A 14,585-nucleotide genomic window follows, 5' to 3' on the forward strand; every position below is an offset into this window, starting at 1 on the left:
TTTCATTTTTCACATGCAACCTTGTAGTCTTTAAATGGTTAAAGCAACCTACTGTGTTGTGATCAAGAAATTCGAATTCATATTGGTAAAACATATTATTGCCTTATTAAAATTATTTTTTTCTAATCGATCGCTACAATTAACAACTATGATTTCTCAAAACGAAAATATAAATTTGGTAATACATGTATAAACGGGAAATCAGTCAGATAGACAACATCCCAACCAAAAAGCAGAATGCAAATAATGCAAGTAGAAAACAGAACTAATACTTTTTTAAAGTTTTACCTTATTCTAAAATTTATAGGTAAAATACACTAAAGAGAGGTCTAATGACAGAAACAATCAAAGTTTTTCGCGTGAAATTATTTATCTAAGAATATCTGTTCTTCGTCCATATAAAGCATTGTTGTTTAATTTTAATATAAGCGGCATTGAGTGTTGAATGTGAAAGCGGTCCACAAAAGTTAATCTCTTACCAGATAGACCTGTTTATTGACAAGACTGTGTGAAAGAGGGACGAAAAATACCAGAGGAACCGTCAAAATCATAAATCGAAAATAAACTGACAAAACCATGGCTTAAATCAAAAGAACAAACAGACAAACAAGAGCACACACGACACAACATAGAAAACTAAAGGATTAACAACACGAACCCCACCAAAAACAAGAGGTGATATCAGCTGATGCTCCGAAAGGGTCAGCAGATCCTGCTCTACATGTGGCACCCGTCTTGTTGCTTATGATAAAAACAAATCCGGTAAATAGTCTAATTCGGTAAGTCACATTTAACAAAAGGAAGCGAATTGTAGTTACGACGTAAGGAACATATCCGATATCATTTGTGAAACGGTTATTCCATAACGGTCAACCAACTTGTGATTGCGTCCGTAAAGTTTACGAAGAGATGATTTCAACTTCACCATTTGGAACTCTTGATTTGATAGCTTCCTTGTGAGCAACAACCCTCTATCAAGAAAATATGATAGGAAATCCAAGCACGAGAATATCGTATCAAATGGGAGATATATACACCGTATGCAGGTGCTGCTGGAATGTTTCTACTAAAAAATGGAAAGTTCACAATAAGAAAGCTCAAATCATCTCTATTGTCGTAAAGTTTTGTTTTTAATCAGTAAATGTATTATAGTTATACATTGAAAAGTCAGTCCCTCTGATCAATGGACATTATGTAACTACATGTATATGTATTTTTCTTGGTTTCTTTTGAGTTCATATATTTCTTTGTAATTTTTTTTTTTAGATTTTAGACAAACTTCATATTCGTCGAATGACGAAGATCGTATCAATGACAAACCAATTGATGACTCAGACGGTTCTGAAGCAAGGTCAAGTCTCACTGGTGATATGCATATGCATACTGTTACTAAACCAGGAATTGTCAGAAAGCTGAAAAATATGTTCGGGGTTTCAAAACAAGTCAAAGAAGTCAAAGTGTCAATCTCAAAAGAAAAGTTTTTAGAAATGTCTTCTAAAGTTGGGAAAAAGCAGTTGCACAACAGAAAGATAGCACCAATAATTATCTGGGATTTTGGAGGGCAAGATGTTTTCTATTCAACTCATCAGACTTTTCTGACATACAGAGCTATTTACATGGTAGTATTGGATGGAAGTAGAACACTAGATGATCCCTGTCCGTATGAAAAGTATCTTCCAGGAAAGGGTCAACATAAAACAGCAAGAGGTATTTATATACATATTTTTTTGTATAAACTCTATGATCATGAAGTAGTTGTTAAGATTTAAACACCAAATTTCAATAAAGTTTTTCATAAATATATAAACTAACACTTGACATTTTTAACATCTTCAGAATTTATATCATTTTTGGAGAATTTGGATTTGGAATGGAAAGCAAATACGTCTTTGATCAGTGTTCACCAATGTATTATTCTTTTTTTCCTATTTATTCTTACAGATTATCTACTATTCTGGATCAACACCATTGTTACATACTGCAAGGGAAGTAATCAGGGATTTCCTAAAATTATGGTGGTCTTAACGCACAAAGATCAGGTTAAAGCTGTAAGTATGCTAAAGTGCTTCGGTTGTTTACCTTCAATTAGTATGGTGGAAGGTTTTGACTTTGATTTATATTGTTGTTACGTAAACAATTAAAGAAAGAAAGAAGAATAATTTCTTTACTATTGGCATAAACTAACTGCTCATTGTTTATACTATAGTTTAACGTTTACACATATTTGACAAACAAATAAGCCAAATATGATCTTAAGTTATATTCCAAACTAATAATTGCTTGTTTTATCTCTGACGAGCATTGCATATATAACGAAAATGTTTAATTTCATATTTAGTTGTCTACTGCATACATTTTCTTGTACATATCAATTTGCATTTCTACTAATGATGAAGGGAATGAAATTAAACAACACAAAAATACTAACAGGGTCTCCATTTCCTCAATTCTTTTGTTTTGATAAGATAACAACACGTATTATAATTTTATATTTCTTTCTTTTATTAGGGATTTTTTTGAAATTTTTGTGATTTTACCAATATTCATGATATTTTATACAACATGATCAGGCTTGAATAAATAGAATAACACCATACTTGCGCTACATCTATATGAGGCAGGCTTTGTATTTGTTTGGTCAGTCACAAGCATATGTAGTCATCATCGCTATTTTAAATTGTCCTTATACAGGCAATTGTGTGATTGTAACTATGCATTTCCTTATAAACCGATGATAATTGCATCAAAAGGAAGTTGTGGTCAAATTTATAGTGTAACGTAAAAATGTTCTATTGTTTTAGCATGATGTTGAAGAAAGACGACATGAAATATTTGCAGAAATTTACAAGATGTTTCAACAAACGCCATTTGAGCAGCATTTGGTGATTGAGGATCAAATATTTGTCAACGCTCAAGACGAAAATGACACAGAAATGGAGAAGATAAAAAAGATTATCATGAGCGAATCAGAGAGGCAACCAACATGGGGTGAATTGCTTCCAAAATGCTTTATCCCTTTAGAATTAGAAATTGCATCGCTAATCAGACGCAACAGTACCTTGATAACCCTAGAGCACCTAAAGAAAATAAACGCATTGCAGCCTATACGACCGTTGTCAGAAGATGAGTTGAAGGTTTTTCTGAAATTTCAACACTCAATTGGCAAGTTACTGTACTTTGATGAACCTAAATTGGACGACCGTATTATTTTGTCTCCAACCCTTCTCATTGATGCCTTTAAATCAATTGTTACAGACAAGCAGTTTTGCAAAGGAGACAAAAAAAGAGAAGAAATGTGGGATGCAATGGGAACGAATGGCGTGGTTTCAAAATACGCAATAGATGGCGTTTGGAAGAGAAAGAAATATGCAAAATTCAACACAGACAAAGATTATCTGTTAACTGTTATGACCCATCTGGACATATTGGTAGAACCAAAGAGATACGATACTAGCCGAATGCGTATACCTGCAGACTTTTACTATGTTGCAAGTATGGTACGAGGTAGTGATGATTCCGGATACCTCCATTCAGCCGACATCACACAACGAAATATCGCCATAGCTTTTCAATTGACATCATTGATGATACCTCCTGCATTATCCTTCCGATTTATAAGTTACTGCTTATCTGTCTGGTCGGTGAAGAGACAAAGAGAGACCAATAGGGAAATGCTGTTCCACAGGTCAGGAGTGTTCACAATTGATCCTTCCTTGGATATGTATATTCTTTGCGAAGATGACAAGATAACTGTCCGTCTTGTTCATGCCAAAACAAACGCACTCATAATGAGGGATATTGCTTCCAGTATCAATGAATGTTTAACATCTGCCTTGGAAAAAATTAGTCAGCTGTATATAAGAACCAGCAGTGATCAGAGTGACAACAGTGATGCATCCTTTGTGACCAGGATATGTTGTAACTCACCAGATAAGCCATGCATCATACCATTCGAAAGTCTTGCAAATATAGGCAAACAATGGAACTGTCCCACACATTATATTAAACACAACATACACATGATCAAATCGTGGATACCAGAAAAGGTAAGAGTCACCTCAAAAGAACTCTAGAAACCGAAAACAAAAATAAATCTGTTTGTTGGCTTGATTTTCTTAAACAATTTATGAGACATTGTAATATGAATCAATATAACAATGGCAAGCAATGGGTAGTCAAGTTCTTAAATAATACAAATACGATAGAATAAATCATAAAACACAAGCCAGTGTACAATTACGATAATATTCTTAACGATTCCATCATTCAAAGTTATGTATTTATTCCTAAGTTAATGCCTGTTAATCTTATCCTCTTACATATTGATATACAAGTAACAAATTAAAGATTTGTGTTATTCCAGTAGGCGGTTCTGGCATACTTATTGTTTTTATCTTATTTTATATTTTTATCAGGAGGTAGACAGTTGTGAACCAGGGTGTCCAGGTATTGTATTCTGATTTTAAAACATATTTTTATGTTCTTTTATTTGTTTACATAATTTGGGATCGTAATTCGAGTTTTGTAATGTTCCGACTGAATTGTTTTTTTTAAATGTTAAATATAGATTCTACCACTGCATCGAGTGTGATGCGATATTTATCCACTCGAGACAGTCAGATGTTCAAATTTAAAACACGAGTCTCACCGAGCGTTTTAAATATTTAAGGTTAACTGTTTATATTGAATGAATATCATATTACAATAACAAACAATATGCAGGCAAACCTATACCTTTTTGCGACTGATCATCAAAATATGTGTTCGTTCTAAGCGATGTCATCAGATATGGTCTCCGTTTTTCATGCCGTCACAATGGGAAATTCAAAGGAAAACCAGAAAATATTCTTTACAATCAGATTTTAACCAATGAAGTACTGAAATCAAACGGAATTTTTTATCCAATGGGTGCAGAAAGGGATAAATTGACGAAGAATCGGAGAAAAATGAATATTGCGTTTAAACAACCTCTCCCTTTTTGTTTTGCATATGTAGTTATGCTTACAAATCCAATAGATCGTCTTGAATAGAAACTCTATGTATACTTTTGTTTTGAATAAACTAGAATCTATTAAATTCGTTCTTTTTATGTAATATAATTACAACATGACATTTTTAAGAAACAGTGTTCTTCTTTCCATTGTAGTTAAATTAAAAGTTAAATTATGGATGTGACTAATTTCTATATTTTTTTTCTTTTAAAATTTGAATTATAGATCAACTACGAACTTACCTTATGCCAGACTATTTCACTCAAAAGTAGCCGAATTGTAATTGAATGAAAAAATATTATTACCATTTGCACATAGTAAAACTCCAGTAGAACTGAATTAAAAAATTACGCTTTGATCAGCGGTGTATGGTATACACCTTTATTAATCAAATACATTTATGGTTGAACGGTCAATTGTATTATACATATGAGCATATGTGGTTTGTCATTACAGTTACAAATGAGGAGTTTTTGAAAGAACGACCATCAGATCTACACCTAAGACGATTATCATTAGTGTACAGTATAAATGAAACCAGAGAACTAGCACTACAGCTGGGATTGGAAACAACTGAGTTGGACAAACTTTCACTCATTGAGGATACAGAGACGAGGCAATTTGAAGTAATCAAAAAATGTCGCGATAGATTTGCGTTGACATTTAGAAATATCAGAGACGCATCTGAAGCTTGCAAATTTGGAAATATCCATAAACTTTGCAAGGTAACCATTGATGAATCAATTACACAAAAAGTACATATACAATCAAATTCGTTATATCTCGTTTCAGCTTGAATTTGATTTTTTATATTTGAACTGAATCACTATTTATATAACAGGGCAACTAAACAGAAGATATATTTTGTTTAATAATGTCGGATGATAATTCGTTGATGGAATACATTTACAAAACATAAACATTGCTGGTTAAGCTAATGTAGCGATGCAAAAACTAGTTCAACACAATACCATTATAGCTATGAAGGTCAGGCTCATCGTCATTATACTATTGTAATTGTTGTTTGGTCTTTTCATTGACTACGTCATTTGAAAAAAAATATTGTTAAATGCAGACAGGTCAAATATGTTGTCAAATCTCGATCCAACTTTAAAAGCCCTTCAATGATTTACTGTTTTACTTTTCACTTTGGTATGAAACACTGTCTTTTAGATTTATTTGTTATTGTGTTGCTGTACTTAACTGTCATACATGATCCAGATTTTTCACTCTTTTTGCAGCTTGTGAAAGGTGATATTATTGATTTCGGTAAGTCCTTCAATTAGTATGTATAAATGACATATACGATACCGTACGTTGAAATATTCAATATTTGTTTTAATAAACTGATTCGTATACGTATTAAATGTAAGTACACTCTCTGTCCATGTTAGTATGCACTTTCAATTCATTAAAAATGTATTAAAAAATCAATAAGGATCATACTACTGGCTAAAGATAACTTTGTAACAGTATATATTCCTGAACTAATTAAGTATGTTGTTATCTACACTGTTTAACATAGTATGTGCTATTTGAATTTTTCACAGGCACGGGGATATGAACTGATACTACTTCGTAAAGTTGATATCTCTTGAGATCTGTAGCGAATGCTAAACGACCAATGAGCTAAATGTATATAAAATTATTTCCCCTGTGAAACTATTATAACAATTTATACTGGATTCTTATTCCAACATAAAGTACCATTCTTATCTTCTTTTTGTTCACATTGTTTGAGTTTTACTAAAAACAAGGTGCAGTTTTTCAAAAACAATTCACTCGAGTATGATATCAGTGTAAATAAACTCATCTAAGATACCAGGATTAAATGTGTATAAACGCCCCCAAACGCACGTTTTGTCTACAAAAAAAAACTCATCAGTAACGCTCGAATCCAAAAAAAATTAAAAGGCCATATAAAGCAGGAAGTTAAAAAACATTGAGGACCAACATTTTAAAAGTTTTGACAAATACAGCTAAGGTTGTATATTCCTGAGATAGAAAGCCTTAGTTTTTCAATAGATAAAACGTTTTGTAAACAGTTAATTTATAATTATGACCATATAAATGATAATTCATGTCAGCATTGTAAAGTTATTATAGTTATTTGAGGGGAAATTCCCGTTGACCTTTTAAATAAAAGCGGTTATATTGTATAATTTAAACTGTTAACAAAATCTATTGTTTCTTCCTGAGTTCGATTTAATGTGCTATTCGGTATAGATTTGAAAATGGCACGCTATTTACTAGTGTCTGACGAAGTGTTAAGAACATGTTGTATTTGTTTATGTCAATAATATTTCATAAAAGCGTATACATATTTAGCTACATTGAACGACAAAAATATGTGACGTATAAATTTTCTGACGTCAGACACGCGAAGCTATGAACGTGTTTTTAATTTGATAGATGCTTTTGTGTTCTGTGAAAGAGTTTCTTTTAAAATTGAAACACGATGATGACTGCTGTATCCATATTTTGACTTTTTTATTTATTATGTCTTTTTAGTTATCGCATCATTGTAAATATAACTGAATGTTGTAGGATTGTCGTACAAAGGGAGAGGTTTAGCGCTATAAAACAAGGTTTTATCCACCAATTTATACATTTGAAAATGCCCGTACCAAGTCAGGAATATGACAGCTGTTGCCCATTCGTTTTTGATGTGTTTTGTCATTTGATTTTCCCATGTGATTAGGGACTTTCCGATTTGATTTTGGGTTGTGAACTATCAGATCACAACAGTTCTAATTACATGCTCAAATCTTCATATTTTTGAGATAGATAAGTAATTAATGGGTTACATTATTTATGTTAAAAGTAAATGCTGACATTAAATAAACGAATCCAATACCGTTTTGCTGCATCCATGCACTTACGTCGGCAACACGTTTTAGGTTATTATCATATTAAATATACTATTTTGAATGAAAATCAAAACTTTCTCATTTTTAAAAATATAGATAAAGAACCTGAGAAGTGGGATTTGGTACCTACAGAGGAACACATTGACAGATTAGCTCCAATTATTGGAAACAACTCTCTTCAATTTCTTATCGAACTAGAAATGGAGTTCCAAACTTGGGAACAGATAAGTTACAGGCACACATTTACAAGAGATTTGGTAAAACTAAACAAAGATGTTTTAGAAGAATGGAGAACCAAGTTTTGTAAGATGCACAGTCTTAAACCGACTTTGCGAAAAATTGCACAGGCCTTTAGTAACATTGGCAAGCATATAGACATAGTTGAAAACACATTATCAGATCTGTTTTAACTTAGCTTCAATTCTAGCTGTATTTTACCCTGTTTGCTTGAACTTTGTGCAAACATTCTCAATTTAAGAATGTCAAAATTGTTTAAAGTTAAACTGTTTATTTACATTGAGAGATCAAAAGTGTGAGAACAAATATACATTAAATGAATGCATTTATTGCAATATATGTAATACAAACGTGATATCATTGGGGTTGATCAGATATATGTAGCATATTCATTTCGTATGATTATTTGTTCGATTAGTTTAATTTGCGTTTATCTTACCACTGCACAGTTTGTAAAAGGATTAGGCGCCTTTTTAATGGAATTTAGTGGTGTATAAACTCGACCAAGTCACTCGCAAACAATCAAAAGTCCCAAGGAGTTTTATGATATGTTTGTGAGTGACTTGGTTAAGTTTATACACTAAACAATTCCATTTAAAAACGTGTAATCCTTATCTTTCTTTTATATTAGAGATAGTAAATATGCATTTTTGTTTTCACACTTGCTACCTCTATTTAACGTTAATTGTATATTTATGCCATTGAATATCACTGGCGCATGAATATATTTGTTGGTTAATGCAACATATGTTCTTGCACTCAATACAATTTGATACAAATTTAACTGCAAAAACTCTTTTTATCACGAAAGTGTTTGTATATTATTTTATTTAACGATAAACTTGCAGTGAAAATAAAATTAAAAATAAAACGTCGCTGTAATTATCGCAACCATCTTGTTTACTTTGGTTAGTTCGGGCAACACCGTCTATCGAAAAATAGCCAACGTCAAGATCAGCTACCGGAACTCCTCTCGACCAATCATATGAACGTATTCCTTAATATACAAATCATACAATAATATAATAAATTAAATTGGTACTGGTAATAATATTCCATCTTTAAATATAATAATTACAAAATCTTTTAGTATAAGATATCGATAGCCACCTTAACAAAATGAGTTTTGTTGTCTTCATTGCAGCACGAACGATTTCCAATAATTCATCAAATCCATTTAATCTGCACTTTGGTGGGTAAATGTTTAATTGGTGATTTAGCCACGTCTTCTATTTTTCAATTTTGGTAGACAGTTTAAGGTGGATCGTATTGACTGCACATAAATTCACGCATAAATTACCATGCACACGAAAAGTTTGAGTCCTAGATTTACTATTATTCTTATTGATTAAAGACTTAAAATTACTGTACTTTTGTCATTAAGAAATTATTATCGTTTTTATGTGTAAATATCGATATTATGACTACTAAATACAAAAATATATTCAATATTTTGAACCAAACAATCGGTTATATCATGCATTTTAATTCGAAACAAGTCAACCTTCACTATGCAAGGATTGAAAACAAATTTTATGATTTGGTGATTTGTTTGGCATGGAGTGTGTTATTTATTCAATTTATTTATAAAATTGAATATAAACTACAATTCTTCAAATACTCTATATATTGAAAACACGAGTACGAATGATTGAAACTGCATATAAATTAAAAAGGATGATCTTCCTGCGCTTTTAAAAAAAACGCCACCTCATTAGTTCTTGGTTTTGAACATTTTCTTCATCTTGTCTATGTTATTGTTTTTTTCTAGTTTAAAACTCTATATTTAATATGATTTGAATATTTATCATTAAATAAGCTTTTATTATAATCAATATTGATTAATGTAACCAAATGAATTAATGTATTTTTTATTACTTTTATGTAAAGTTTTCTTTTCTAATATTCAAGAATTGTTTGATTTTACTTCGTCTTTAGTTTTGTAATGGAAGTCTTTAACATTGTAAACAAATCGTCCAAAAAAGTAAACAATAAATAACGACTCTTCGGATATAGCAGAAAAGTCCAGATTACAACTCCACATTAAACTTCAATGCACAAAAATATTTTAGTTATACCACATCCCTTAACTATGCGTAAAGCATCTGTTCTTTTGAAAACGCAATTACAAAACATTGCCCGTAATAAGTCGCCTACAGCGATTCTAGAATCAATAAAAAAGTTAACGAACTAGGGATACAAACAATCGTATTATGTTACATGTATTATGATAAGAAGATATATCTAAATTCAGTCCAATCTCATCGACAAACCTCCGAAAGTTGGTTCTGTTTTTTTTTTATTGTGCAGCAACATTGTCACAAATATAGTTTTTTTTTCAAAAATGTAACACATTAGAAATTTGTATAGTAAACTATATATAATACATTTATTATCTTGACAGCAGCACCTATCATAACATAATTTTCTGATTGTTTAAATTAGTCGCCGTAACTACAAAATGCATAGCAAACACTGATGTGTGCTATTCCTTTTAAATAAATGATGTTTATCAAGCCAAAATAATTTTATTCTTATTTGAGAGATTTGAAAGTTGTTATTTCAACGAAAAAGAATGTCTCTAATATTTGTTTTAATTTGAAATATGTAATTTTATTTTAAAACAGCTTATTCAGTGTTTATCATTGTATTATGTGCGAATACGAATAATCAGTTTTTATATGCGGAATTGTATGAGTTAAATGCTTATATTTATATAGCTTGACTTGTGTGATTACTTTAGATTTATATCTGCTTATATAACATTTCTTTCAATAAATGAAACTGATCGCTTATTTTAGTTTTCTTTTTATTCCTCATTTATTTCAAAATAATTGTGTATCATAAGTGCAGTTTATATTGTTTATTTGTTATCAATGTTTTGGTATCTTACGATGATTGTATTTTATAAAAAGTAATAGACGTTCGTTGTCATACCCCTGGTTTATCAACTGTCATCTCAGACACTGATGACGTTTAACATACTGAGTAGCGGCGGCAAGCTCTTGAATAACGAATACGTTGAGATAAGTATATTCAATATATGGGTGAAGTTTGTTTATTGCTACAATGGTGGTGGAAATAAAAAAAATAACATATTTTTAATAAACAACTTCATTAAATTTGTATGACAGTACATTGATAAAACCAGAGGATCTCGAATATCCAACATATATTTAAAAACAAGGAGAAGCACATATTCTTAATGTATCATTCATATTTAGGGTCCTTTAATAATAATGTATGATGGGTGTTGTTTGTGTGTTTTTGATGTTTTCAATCTATACTTATATAATTAACATGCTTTTAATCTATAAAAATATTAAATTTACTTTCAACTTAATTCAGACTTCACTTTTAAAAAAAGCCTTCTCATACCGTTGTATTATACAGTTGAGGCTATTACTTGTTCGTACTTTCTCATTTTAAGGACAAGTTTTCCCTTTATGCGTTGTATCGCCGTTTAAATAACTTAAATTGCAGTAAGAGATTTATTTAATCTCTAACTGACATAAGGAAATATCTGTTCCAAGTCAGGAATATAACAGTTGCTATATAATCGTTTAACGTTTTTTGTGTTTTTGATTTTGTGGTACATTCCTTTTCCAATTTTCTACAGAGTTCAGTATTTTTGTGATTTAATTTTTTACAACTGAGGAGATAGTTTTAACTTCCCTATTGTGAAATTTTCTAGATAGCAACATTTCAACAGCGTATGCCTACGCAGTATATATTTCCCGGATGTTATGACGTGCCGGAGCTTTTATTTCGTAGCCTTATTTCTTTGAAAGAGGGTTGCTGCTCACAAGAAAACTATTCAGTCCAATTGTGGTGAATTTGAAATCACCTCTTCTGTAATTTAACAGACACACTCACGCATTTTTTGGTCGTTATGGTCTGTGTCATGGTGACAACGTGTATTTTCCATTCGTGGGACCTACAAACGCCGCCCCCTTTTTTATTATATGACCCATCGAATTAGATTGATCATGATCACCTGGTTAAAACTACCATGATCAAAATGATACAGCAGGATAATGAGCAAGATCTGCTAACCCTTCAGAGGCACCTGCGATCACCCAATGGTTGTGGGTGATATGAAAAAAAAGGAAGCTGCGGTATGATAGCCAATGAGATAACTCTCCACAAGATACCCAAAATGACACAGAAATTAACAACTATTGCTCACCGTACGTTTCAACAATGAGCCAAGCCATGATGCAAAAAGAGCTATAAAATGTCTCGAAATGACAATGTAAAAGAATTCAAAAGAGAAAACTAACGATCTAATTGATGTATACAAAATGAACGAAAAACCACAAATATAAAACACATTAACAAACGACAACCACTGAATTACAGGTTCCTGACGTGGGAAAGGCGAATAGGCATATCCATAGAGAATGTGGTGGGATAAAACATGTTAGAGTGATCCCAACCATGCCCATAATCTGAGACAGTGGTATATCAGTACAAAATAAGAACGGGCTATAAAAATCAGTTGAAAAAGGCTTAACTCGTCAGATAGAAAAAAAAACAAGTGGACGTGGACGGGTACTTGTACATTCCAACAACGAAAAATGACGCTAGGTACAGATATGAGAAGTTAACTGACGTCAGATATTTCAAAGCCTTTAACAACTAATAAATAAATCATGCATCTAAGACTAGAATATCAATTCGTACACATCCAATATCCAATTGACTTGGTGAAAAGACGTCATAAACAGTCAGAGAAAAACATGACCTTGTGCAATTCCAAGTTACAGCTATCGACAGATTGTAGATCTATGAATGTGTATATGTATGTAACATACAAGAAATATTTAGTTAGCTTTCAATTTACTGTTAACAAAATCAAAATTCATACCAACAAAACCAATATTCAATGATCTTATTTCAGTGTTGAATTGGTAACCTTCGAGGATAAGTTTGTTTAATGGATCGGGAAGTTTACCTGGATAGTTTCTAAATTTTCTGTCACGGTTAAAATCATTTCCGTAAAAATAAGGATTTGCTATACCGTTATAGATAATTTATATATTTGTTTTGGGGTCAGCTGAAGGACGCCTCCTGGTGCGGGAATTTCTCGCTACAATGAAGACCTCTTGGTGACCTTCTGCTGTTGTTTGTTCTATGGTCGGGTTGTTGTCTCTTTGACACATTTCACATTTCCGTTCTCAATTATTTGTCTTAAGGTACAACTAAACTTCAAAACCAAATCTTTATATATATGGACAAATTTAGTAAAGGTTTTATGTTTTTTATGGTAACGAAATCTTTTGGTATGAGGTTGTGAGTTTGAACCCGGCTCGTCTGGGTACACTCGACTCTAATGTGAATAGACTAGGACTGTCAGTTTTCCTATCGAAGGTCGGTGGTTTTCTCCGTGCTCTCCTGCTAAAATAAAAATGGCCGCCACGAAGTAGCCATAATGCAGTGGTTAAATGTGGCGTCAAAACAACAAAAAGCAACCAATCAATAAATCATGTTTTTTTGGGGGGGGCGGGGGGTTACGAGTAGCGTTGTCTGATAATTTTCGACTTAATGTATCAATGGCTTTTTGGCTTCTTTATTCTCCTTCAGCAAGGAATCACTCACTGTAGACCCCTAATTCGTTTTAGTAAACTTAGAACCCATATTTCTAGATCCCTTTGAAAAGGCGAAATATATTCCTGTTTCTAAGCAACTAAACACTGAGGTTGATATAACAAAAGCACTTAAAATTCAAGTAACATACAAAACCAAAACATGTTGAAATAGTTACAATAATTACAACTGTTGTGTGGTAAAACAATTTGGATCCTTAACCGTGATTTTGAATTTAACATCTCTTAAAGGCCTAATCAAGAGGTCAATCAGTTGACATTTATAAACGATAAATAGATATTTCCATAAATTTTCCGAAATGTCCAAGTCGATTTATTTTATTGTTTACAATTTTTTTCCTACTGCCAATTAAGATATGTTCCTTTTTTGTTCAGACTTTTCAATTGTTAATGTTGTTGTTTTAAAATTTCAAAACCAAGCTGGTTTTAGTTAAATAGTGCTTAATGTATCGTGGTATTTGTATATTATACGGATGGTTGCTACGAACGTATGTGTCATACAAATTTTAAAACGTGTGCGTTACAAATTATATTATTATACGTTTATTGCGTGATAGCAAAAAAGTAAAACTTCCGAAATCTTGAGGAGGCTTTTTTTCATGATACAGGTTATATTTTCCTTATATATGTTATGATGGTATGATAATCAACACCTAACATGAGGAATTATGCAGATATAATTTGTCAGTCAGTTTAATCTTGGTCTAAACCTGGCATATCAGTAACTCCTAGTAATACTTTGTTAGTTGATGTTTGTGTAGACAGTTGCATATCAGAATTTTCTGTCGATTTGCGACCTAATGGTTATCAATTTATAAATGGGTAATGTTGGTATGTATTAAAAACAATTAGTTTACCTTTAATCAAAAAAGAAGATA

General features: G+C 31.8%; 2 long non-coding RNA genes across 2 annotated transcripts; both read left to right on the forward strand.

Moving 5' to 3' along the window:
- Nucleotides 1–1,301: 1,301 nt before the first annotated feature.
- On the forward strand, nucleotides 1,302–4,002 carry LOC143058793 (uncharacterized). Its single transcript, XR_012973231.1, has 3 exons — nucleotides 1,302–1,707; nucleotides 1,942–2,048; nucleotides 2,802–4,002. It is a non-coding gene; the product is annotated as an uncharacterized LOC143058793 (long non-coding RNA).
- Nucleotides 4,003–4,413: 411 nt separating this feature from the next.
- LOC143059492 (uncharacterized) lies at nucleotides 4,414–9,064 on the forward strand. Its single transcript, XR_012973489.1, has 4 exons — nucleotides 4,414–4,446; nucleotides 5,448–5,716; nucleotides 6,233–6,260; nucleotides 7,958–9,064. It is a non-coding gene; the product is annotated as an uncharacterized LOC143059492 (long non-coding RNA).
- The last annotated feature ends 5,521 nt before the right edge of the window (nucleotides 9,065–14,585 follow it).

Source organism: Mytilus galloprovincialis, chromosome 14 (assembly GCF_965363235.1).
Source record: "Mytilus galloprovincialis chromosome 14, xbMytGall1.hap1.1, whole genome shotgun sequence".
Taxonomy (NCBI): domain Eukaryota; kingdom Metazoa; phylum Mollusca; class Bivalvia; order Mytilida; family Mytilidae; genus Mytilus; species Mytilus galloprovincialis.